The following is an 11,708-nucleotide window of genomic DNA, read 5'->3' on the forward strand; positions in this document are numbered from 1 at the left end:
ACCAGAGGTGACCGATTGGAAAGTAATACCCCAATACGTGAGTGCCCTGCATCTTTGGACGAGCATTAACTTGGAGTCTGGTTGAAAGCACTCAAAAAACAAAGAGCAAAGGATCGCGGGGGGAAATATTGGGAACCTGGCAGTTAGGGTCAGGGACCTAAGTCCCCAGACCCAGGACAGCCTCCCCTGGCACTGAGCCAGAGAGAGTGCGGCAGAGAAATCAGGTCTCCATCCCTGAGCCGCCAGTGCACCTGACCCGCCAGCGCGCCCGAGAATGAGTGGGGTCTGGCTCCCGTGAGGGGCTAGGAACCTGGCCACACGGCAATCCTGAAACACGCACGTCCCACACCCTCCCTTGTGAGAGGTTCTCATAGGCTCTAGCCTGGAGCCCTGGCATCCGGAAAAAACAGACATTCCCAGCCCGGGACAGTGGGAAAATCTCAGTGTGCGATCTCTGCTCAGAACCTCTCTGGCGGTCTGGAGCTGCCTAGACAGCCACTGCTGCCCTGGTTTTGGGCACAACGAGGAACCCCTGCATCCCCAGGTACAGTGACTCGGAACTGACTCTGCCAGCAGCTCTTGCAGAACATTCTGAGGCTTCTCTCTGAGAGGGAGGTCGGGGTGCAGTTTGCTCTCCTCTAAAACTCCAAAAACCATCAAAAGCTGTCAAGGTGAGAGAAAACAGATGAAAGAACATAAAACCCCCCAAAGAACAAAAGCCTGAAAAAAAACAGTTTCCTCAGAGCCCACCCCCTTGAGGGGAGCAGGAGGACCTAACTCAGGGAACATCATTGTCTGAAAACCCACGTGGCAGGCTCCTCCCCCAGAAAACCAACCAGGAAGGAAGAAAAAAAAAAAAAGACTACAAGAGAAGAACCACCACTACTTCATAAATACAACTTTTATTTTTAACTCTTTACCAATATTCTGGTTCTTTTTTTTTTACATACATACAGATAATTTTTTAACCTATTTACCATCAAACTGAGATGTAAAGTACATCAAATTCTTTAATAACCTTCTAACCTGAACTTTTTGATACATACACCCGTGTTTTTCTTTTGCTTTTCTATTTTTTTAATTCTTTTTAAATTTTAACTTAGTTTAGTCTAGTTTATTCTTTTTTAATTTTTATTTTCTACTATACATATAGAGTTAAACTTCAAGGTAATCCTCTTTCCCCAATCAATGCTACCCCTATAGGCAAACCAGTTTCTAATACCCCTGTAACTTAGGAAAGTTAAGTCCCTTAACAAAAACATCAAGATACATTCAGGAAGAATCAAAATAACCTTCCTCACCCACACTGAGAATTTATAACCACTCTCCCAATTTTTCCTTCTGTCAGTGTTTCTGTGAATTTGTGTTTGTCCTGATAATATATAAATCTTATACTTGGGGTTCTTTCTGATGAGGTTCTTCCCTTTTTTTTGCTTATATATATATGTATATATATTTTCTCTCTTGTCATATACTTTTATCAGTCTTTTTGTTTGTCTGTTTTTGTTTGTATACTTCACAAATCTTACCTTGTGGCCCATTTGGGCTGAGTCTTCTCTATTATCTTCCCTTTTTTTCCTATCTCTCTCTCTATATCTTTTTTTTTCCCTTTTTTCTTTTCCCTTTTTTTTTCTTTCTTCTTCTCTATTTCTTTTTCTTTTCTTTTTTCTCTCATTTGTGTGGGGAACCTTGATTGCACAGAAGTGTTCCAGGGTGCAGCTTGACTGCACCACAATCGATAAGTCCAGCTGCATCTGTTCAGTCATCTCTTACCAAAATGACTAGGAGGAGGAATACCCAACAGAAGAAAAATACAGAGGATGGACCTTCTGCAACAGAGCTAATGGCTATCGACATAGACAATATGTCAGAAAAGGAATTCAGACTAACAATTATCCAGGCAATAGCTAGGTTGGAGAAAGCCATGGATGACCAAAGAGAATTAATTAGGGCAGAACTGAAAGCCACCAGGGATGATGTTCACAATGTTAGGGCAGAACTGAAAGCCACCAGGGATGATGTTCACAATGCTCTCAATGAGTTCCAATCTAATCTAAATTCTCTAAAAGCTAGGATAACTGAGACAGAAGATAGAATTAGTGATCTGGAGGACAAACAGATAGAGAGAAAGGATCAGGAGGAAGCCTGGAACAAACAGCTCAGAAGCCACGAAAACAGAATCAGGGAAATAAATGATGCCATGAAAAGTTCCAATGTCAGAATTATTGGAATTCCTGAAGGGGAGGAAAAAGAAAGAAGTCTAGAAGATATAGTGGAAGAAGTTGTCTATGAAAATTTTCCCAATCTCACGGAAGGAAACAACGTTCATGTACTAGAGGCAGAGAGATTTCCTCCCAAGATTTTAGATTCTCGAAAGTCCTCACGACAGCTTATAGTTAAAATGAGGAATTATGTTTCACGACAGACCCTCTTAAAAGCAGCAAGGACAAAGAAGCTCCTTACATACAGAGGAAAGCCCATTAGAATAACGTCAGACCTTTCCACAGAGACCTGGCAAGCCAGGAAGGGCTGGCAAAATATATTCAGAGTACTAAATGAGAAGAACATGCAACCAAGAATACTCTATCCAGCAAGACTGACATTTAAAATGGATGGAGAGATAAAGAGTTTCCAAGACCGGCAAGGCTTAAAAGACTATGCAACCACCAAACCGACACTGCAGGAAATATTAAGGGGGGTCCTATAAGAGAGAAAAAATCCTAAGAATATCATTGAACAGAAATATAGAAACAATCTACAGACAGAAAGACTTCAAAGGCAACACGATGTCAATAAAAACCTATCTCTCAATAATCACTCCCAATGTGAATGGCCTAAATGCGCCCATAAAACGACATAGGGTTGCAGATTGGATAAAATGACAGGACCCATCCGTATGTTGTCTACAAGAGACCCATTTTGAACCTAAGGATACACCCAGATTGAAAGTGAAGGGATGGAGAAGCATCTTTCATGCCAGTGGGCCTCAAAAGAAGGCCGGGGTAGCGATTCTCATATCAGATAAATTAGATTTTAAACTAAAGACTGTAATCAGAGATACAGAAGGACACTACATAATTCTTAAAGGGACTATCCACCAAGATGATCTAACAATTGTGAATATCTATGCCCCCAATATGGGAGCACCCAATTACATAAGAAAACTATTAATCAAGATAAAGAGTCATATTGATATGAATACAATAATAGTAGGAGATCTTAATACACCTCTCTCAGAAATAGACAGATCATCGAAGCAGAAAATTAATAAAGAAATAAGAGCATTGAATGAAACATTGGACCAGATGGACCTCATAGACATATACAGAACATTCCACCCTAAAACAACAGAATACTCATTCTTCTCAAGTGCACATGGAACCTTCTCCAGAATAGACCACATACTCGGTCACAAAGCAGGACTCAACCGATACCAAAAGACTGACATTATTCCCTGCATCTTCTCAGATCACAATGCTTTGAAACTGGAACTCAATCACAAGGAAAAGTTCAGAAGGAACTCAAACACCTGGAAGCTAAAGACCACCTTGCTTAAGAATGCTTGGATCAACCAGGAGACCAAAGATGAACTTAAACAATTCATGGAAACCAATGAGAATGAAGACACTTTCGTCCAAAACCTATGGGATACAGCAAAGGTGGTTCTAAGGGGAAATACATAGCCATCCAAGCCTCCCTCAAAAAAATTGAAAAATCCAGAATACACCAGCTGTCTCTACACCTTAAAGAACTGGAGAATCAACAACAAATCAAACCAACTCCACATGCAAGAAGGGAAATAATTAAGATTAGATCAGAGATCAATGAGGTAGAAACGAGAGATACAGTAGAACGTATCAATGAAACTAGAAGCTGGTTTTTTGAAAGAATCAATAAGATCGATAAACCATTGGCCACACTAATCCAAAAGAAAAGAGAGGAAGCCCAAATTAATAAAATTATGAATGAAAAGGGAGAGATCACAACTAACACCAAGGAAATAGAAACAATCATCAGCAATTATTACCAACAGTTATATGCCAATAAGCTAAGCAACCTAGATGAAATGGATGCATTCCTGGAAAACTACAAACTCCCAAAATTGAACCAGGAAGAAAATGACAACCTGAATAGAATGATATCTAATAATGAGATTGAAGCAGTGATCAAAAACCTCCCAAAAAACAAGAGCCCAGGACCTGACGGATTCCCTGGGGAATTCTACCAAACTTTCAAAGAAGAAATAACACCAATTCTCCTGAAGCTGTTCCAAAAAATTGAAGCAGAAGCAAAACTTCCAGACTCTTTTCATGAAGCCAGCATTACCTGATCCCCAAACCAGGCAAAGACCCTACCAAAAAGGAGAATTTCAGACCAATATCACTGATGAATATGGATGCAAAGATTCTCAACAAGATCCTAGCAAACAGGATCCAGCAGCACATTAAAAAGATTATCCACCATGACCAGGTGGGATTCATCCTTGGGTTGCAAGGTTGGTTCAACATTCGCAAATCAATCAATGTGATAGAACAAATCAATAAGAGAAGAGAGAAGAACCACGTGGTCCTCTCAGTTGATGCAGAAAAAGCATTTGACAAAATCCAGCATCCGTTCCTGATGAAAATGCTTCAAAGTATAGGGATGGGGGGAACATTCCTGAACTTCATAAAATCTATCTATGAAAGACCGACAGTAAATATCATCCTAATGGGAAAAAGCTTGCAGCCTTCCTGTTGAGATCAGGAACATGACAAGGATGCCCATTCTCACCACTCTTGTTCAACATAGTATTAGAAGTCCTAGCAACGGCAATCAGACAACAAAGAGAAATAAAAGGTATCCAAATTGGCAAGGAAGAAGTCAAACTCTCTCTCTTCGCAGATGACATGATTCTTTATATGGAAAACCCCAAAGACTCCACCCCCAAACTACTAGAACTCATACAGCAATTCATTAACGTGGCAGGATACAAAGTCAATGTACAGAAATCAGTGGCTTTCTTATACACTAACAATGAAAATACAGAAAGGGAAATTAGAGAATCGATTCCATTTACTATAGCACCAAGAACCATAAGATACCTGGGAATAAACCTAACCAAAGAGGTAAAGGATCTGTACTCGAGGAACTACAGAACACTCATGAAAGAAACTGAAGAAGACACAAAAAGATGGAAGACTGTTCCATGCTCTTGGATTGGAAGAATAAACATTGTTAAAATGTCTATACTGCCTAGAGCAATCTATACTTTTAATGCCATTCTGATCAAAATTCCACCGGTATTTTTCAAAGAGCTGGAGCAAATAATTCTAAAATTTGTATGGAATCAGAAGAGACCCCGAATTGCTAAGGAAATGTTGAAAAACAAAAACAAAAGTGGCGGCATCACGTTACCCGATTTCAAGCTTTACTCCAAAGCTGTGATCACCAAGACAGCGTGGTATGGCATAAAAACAGACACATAGACCAGTGGAACAGAGTGGAGAGCCCAGATATGGACCCTCAACTCTATGGTGAAATAATCTTCGACAAAACAGGAAAAAATATTCAATGGAAAAAAGACAGTCTCTTCAATAAATGGTGTTGGGAAAACTGGACAGCGATATGTAGAAGAATGAAACTTGACCATTCTCTTACACTGTACACAAAGATAAACTCGAAATGGATAAAAGACCTCAACGTGAGACAGGAATCCATCAGAATCCTAGAGGAGAACATAGGCAGTAACCTCTTCGATATCAGCCACAGCAACTTCTTTCAAGATATGTCTCCAAAGGCCAAGGAAACAAAAGCAAAAATGAACTTTTGGGACTTCATCAAGATCATAAGCTTCTTCACAGCAAAGGAAACAGTCACCAAAACAAAAAGGCAACCCACGGAATGGGAGAAGATATTTGCATATGACAGTACAGACAAAAGGTTGATATCCAGGATCTAAAAAGAACTTCTCAAACTCAACACACACAAAACAGAGAATCATATCAAAAAATGGGCAGAAGATATGAACAGACACTTCTCCAACGAAGACATACAAATGGCTATCAGACACATGAAAAAATGTTCATCATCACTAGCCATCAGGGAGATTCAAATTAAAACCACATTGAGATACCACCTGACACCAGTTAGAATGGCCAAAATTAGCAAGACAGGAAACAACGTGTGTTGGAGAGGATGTGGAGAAAGGGGAACCCTCTTACACTGTTGGTGGGAATGCAAGTTAGTGCAGCCACTTTGGAGAACAGTGTGGAGATTCCTGAAGAAATTAAAAATAGAGCTTCCCTATGACCCTGCAATTGCACTGCTGGGTATTTACCCCAAAGATACAGATGTAGTGAAAAGAAGGGCCATCTGTACCCCAATGTTTATTGCAGCAATGTCTATGGTCGCCAAACTGTGGAAAGAACCAAGATGCCCTTCAGCAGATGAATGGATAAGGAAGATGTGGTCCATATACACAATGGAGTATTATGCCTCCATCAGAAAGGATGAATACCCAACTTTTGTAGCAACATGGACGGGACTGGAAGAGATTATGCTGAGCGAAATAAGTCAAGCAGAGAGAGTCAAGTATCATATGGTCTCACTTATTTGGGGAGCATAACAAATAACATGGAGGACATGGGGAGATGGAGAGAAGAAGGGAGTTGAGGGAAACTGGAAGGGGAGATGAACCATGAGAGACTATGGACTCTGAAAAACAACCATGGGTTTTGAAGGGGCGGGGGGGGGTGGGAGGTTGAGGAACCAGGTGGTGGGTAATAGGGAGGGCACGTACTGCATGGAGCACTGGGTGTGATGCCAAAACAATGAACACTGTTATGCTGTAAATAAACAAACAAACAAAAAAAAAAGTAAAAAAAAAGTTCTGATTTTGTGCTCCGTTGCTCTGCCGCTTGCCGGGAGCGGCCCCTTCCCCGTGGTCTATCTTCCTGTCATTTTAGATTCACTTCTCTGCCAGTCCTACCTTTCAGAATGTGACTGGTTTTCTGTTTCTAGAATTGCTGTTCTTCTTCTCTTCGATATCTCCTTGTATTTGTAGGTGTTTGCGATATTTAGATAAACTATCGAGCTGATCTCCTGCTACCTGATGTAGTCTCAGCCTGCTACTTCTCCACCATCTTGACTCCTCCTCTCGATAATGGCCGGTAGTAATGCTTTTAAATATTATTCAGAGAACTGTAATTATCTAAATAAGTCTAGCATCCCCTCCAACATTCCATTTTTTCCTTTGCATTTATCCTTTAATTTTTTATATTATGGTAAAAAACATATAACAGGAAATGTACCCGTGTAATAAAAATTTAAGTGGAAAGTACAGTATTGTTAACTATATGCGTTTTGTTGTACAGTAGATATCTAGAACTTATTCATTTTGCCTGATTAAAACTCTGTATTCATTGGACTGCAACTCTTGATTTCTAACTCCCTCCAGCTTCCGGTATGCCATTGTACTTTCTATTCTATGTTTTTGATTACATTAGATCCCATCTATATGTGGAATCATGCAGTATAGGTCCTTGTGTCTGATTTCACTTAACATGTAGTGCTTAAGGTTGTCATGTATGATAGTATTGTCTTCTCTTTAAAGGCTAAATAATATTCCTTTATATGTACATACTGTATTTCCCTTTATATCAACCATTCATGGGCATTTAGGTTGTTCCTAATTATTGGCTATTGTGAAAAATGCTTCAATGAACATGAGAGTGCAAGTATCTCTTTGAGATACTCTTTTCAATTTTTTTTACATGAATTCACAGACATGGACTTGCTGGATCATATAGTAGTCTTATTTTAGTTTTGTGAAACCTAATACTATTTTCCATAGCAGCTAAATCACTAACATTCCCTAAGGGTTCTTGTTTTTCCACATACTTGCCAAAACTTGTTATCTTACAAATAACTCAAATCCTTTGACAGTCACAGTTGCTCTTGGCTCTACACTGAGAGAACCTTAGTCCTCTTATTAATGATGCACCCAAATGATGTATATGGACACCCCTAGAATCCTACTTCAGTGCTGTGGCTGGCAGTTGTGCTCAATAAGCAGTGTCCACACAATATTGGTCATTAAATACATAAATATATCTTGTTAAGTATTAAATATACTTAATATATACTTAAATATATTATAATAATATTTATTATATTATCTCTGTGTACAGGAATGCTTCAAATCTTTACCCATAGATTTTTATTTTTATTTTTTAAAGATTTTTATTTATTTATTTACCAAACAGAGATTACAGGCAGAGAGAGAGGAGGAAGCAGGCTCCCCATGGAGCAGAGAGCCCAATGTAGGGCTTTTTCCCAGGACCCTGAGATCATGACCTGAGCCCAAGGCAGAGGCTTTAAACCACTGAATCACCCAGGCTCCCCTACCCAGGCATTTTTAGTCTCATGTTAGATATCTAACAAGCTGTGTCCTGGTACTGTTCCATCTCTACCATTCTGTCTGCTTCTGTGGCTGGGATAAAACCAGTGCAGCTTAACCCCTCATTCATTTAAAGATGTTTTTCTTTATTACTCTTAGTTGAATTTAATTAAAAAGAAATTGAAAAAAATTAGAAATGCAAAAATTTATGACTGCATGGCAGCCCAGAGCTACTTATTATCAATATTAATTTATTGGACCTAATAGTACTTATATTTCAATTATACCTGAGGTTACTACTCTTTTATATCAGTGTCTGAAAATTAGTACTGCATCACTAAGGAATTATAAAACTATGTTCTACATCCTTAGTTAAAGAAAGAAGAGAAATATTCAATGCACTTTACAGGTTTTTATTAAAAATGTGTAAAATAATAAAAATTTAGGTTTAAATGAACTGCAAATGAATAGCTGATTGATGTTACAAGAATGATGGCTCAAAGACTATTGCTTTTCCTTAAACTAAGTATAATATGCAGCACTTATTTTATTTTTGAAAGATAATTTTTCTCATAGCAAGACGTTCAAACCCAACTTTTTGGGGGGATTCGATATCTTATAGTTACCATCAAGAGAGAGCATAGGGCGCCTGGGTGGCTCAGTGGGTTAGGCCGCTGCCTTCGGCTCAGGTCATGATCTCAGGGTCCTGGGATCGAGTCCCACATCGGGCTCTCTGCTCAGCAGGGAGTCTGCTTCCCTTCCTCTCTCTCTGCCTGCCTCTCTATCTACTTGTGATCTTTCTCTGTCAAGTAAATAAATAAAATCTTAAAAAAAAAAGAAGAGAGAGCATAATAATGAACTGCATCAACATATGGTAAACCAAACAATGTAAACTCTTAAATCTCATTGAGTTATTATTTAATCATGTGTACCTATCTGTAGTTATGCATTGCTTTGACATAAACAGTGGACTAAATATTTCAGTGTTCCCCTAACTGGTATGTTGGGAAATCATAGAACACAAATCCAGACAAAACAAACACACAGACAAACCAACATATCTCACATCCACACACATACTGACATGTTATAATAAAATAGTATTCTGTATTCTAATATATAAATAAATACTGACACAAAGAATTGAAGAAGTAACTTTACAGAGAGATTTCTCAGATGCTTCAATTTAATGTAGTGCTATGGCACTCTGCACTGAGAATCTCCAAGAACTAAGCACTCTGTGTTATCTTCACAAACACAGAGATTCAGTGAAAACATTTCAGGTCACTCCTGTAAACATCTCTCAGAACAGGACTGCCAGTTTAGAAATCAAATATATTTAAGATGTATGGATAAGATACAGAGCATGAATAGAACTCAGTAAGAGTCTAAGTTGAGGCAATGAAGCTCTATGATTATTTGTCATGTTTTTTTAGTCAATTAAAATCTTAAAGGAGAATATGACTTGTAGAACAGAACTTGAATGCGCTAGTAAAGGGAGAAGGTATTTTTCCCCTTCTTCCTATTTTCTAGCTCAGTGTCTTATTTCCCACTGCAAATGTGGGAGAGGCTAGAAGATCTAGAAGAGTGAATAATAGAATGGAGATCATAATACTTAAAACTGGACTTGTACTGAAATACAGCTGAAATAATGCTGAAAAATGCATTTATAATGCTTTTTTAAAGTTAAATTACACAAAACATTTCCTTCTTAAAAGATATGGTGGCTTATTTTATGTTTTTACCTGGAAATTTTTTTCTTAAGATTTTATTTATTTATTTGACAGACAGAGATCACAAGCAGGTAGAGAGGCAAGCAGAGAGAGAGAGAGAGGAGGAGGAAGCAGGTTCCCACTGAGCAGAGAGCCCGATGTGGGGCTTGATCCCAGGACCCTGGGATCATGACCTGAGCTGAAGGTAGAGGCCTTAACCCACTGAGCCACCCAGGCACCCTTACCTGGAAATTTTTACCTCTTAAACTCTCCTATGAAAAATATAGTGTAGAGAATATAGTCCTGTAATAGTGTTATTTGATGACAGATACAGACTACACTTATCATGGTGAGCATTGAATAATGTGTAGAATAATGTATATACCTGGAAGTTACATGACATTGTATGTTAATTATACCTAAATAAAAACAAATGAAAGGAAATGGTGAGATAAATTCTACTTGATCTATTTACATTTAAAAATAAGATACAAGTCTCAACACCTAATTTAAGTTAATAAAATGTATTCTTAAAATATTTTAAATAGAGAGCTTATTATTCTGATATCATCTTTCTAATGTATTTCTTTTAAGTCTCAAGAATAAACATATTTTAGAAATAACTTTCTTTGATTAACAAGTCAAGGCACTATTTGAACATCTATATACAAAGTTGCCTTATCTATTTTACAAATCCAATTAAATGGGCCATTTTTATATGAGTAAGCCAAGTACTCACAAATCTGTATCATTTTCCAAGTATTTACAGTTACCTTAAAATATCACTGAATAAGGCGCCTGGGTGGCTCAGTCTTTAAGCATCTGCCATCAGCTCAAGTTGTGGCCCTGGGTTCGAGTCCCAGGCTCCCTGCTTGGTGGGAAGCCTGCTTCTCCATCTCCCACTCCCCCTGCTTATGTTCCCTCTCTCACTGTGTCTCTATCATATAAATAAGTAAAATCTTAAAAAAAATAGAATATCACTGGATGAATATTGTAAGAAATTTAATAAATAAAGTAAAATAAATTAAACTTCAGAGTTTTTTTTAAAGGTTGTGAATATTGTTCAACAAATTAGAAATAACTGTCCAGCAAAATATCACAGACATTATTCATGGATGTATAAATACTTTAATGATGAAATGTTGACCATTGTATACTTTGTACAGTCCTATTCCTTTGGTCTTGAAGGGATAGGACTTGTAACCAAGTGAAGAACCAGTACTAAATATAACCAACAAAAGGAGCAGAGGATGGAACATAATGTAATATGGAAGTTGTACTAAAAAGAAAATATTAAATTTGTGGTTAACTTTTTAAAATATTGTATGTTTAGATACTTGAGTGTCATCCTTGTGCAGGGGCCATGCCAATCTCTGTATTGTTCCATTTACATTTACATTTTAGTATATGTGCTGTCAAAGCAAGCACACATGGTTAGACATTTGAAAACCCAGATTACAAGCTAAAATTTAAGAGTAAGGAAAGTTTGTGGTCTGGTAATATTTTCCCCTCCTGAAAAGAAATATAAATTATGTAAATAATCTTTTCTTATCCATGCTAGTGAATGATATTTTAGTAATGATTTATATAATCCTCAAAAAATACTAAAATTATAA

General features: G+C 37.9%; 1 pseudogene; it reads right to left on the reverse strand.

The window, feature by feature from the left end:
* Positions 1-11,406: 11,406 nt before the first annotated feature.
* On the reverse strand, positions 11,407-11,503 carry LOC123941081 (annotated as a pseudogene).
* Positions 11,504-11,708: the final 205 nt, after the last annotated feature.

Source organism: Meles meles, chromosome 4, assembly GCF_922984935.1.
Source record: "Meles meles chromosome 4, mMelMel3.1 paternal haplotype, whole genome shotgun sequence".
Taxonomy (NCBI): Eukaryota; Metazoa; Chordata; class Mammalia; order Carnivora; family Mustelidae; genus Meles; species Meles meles.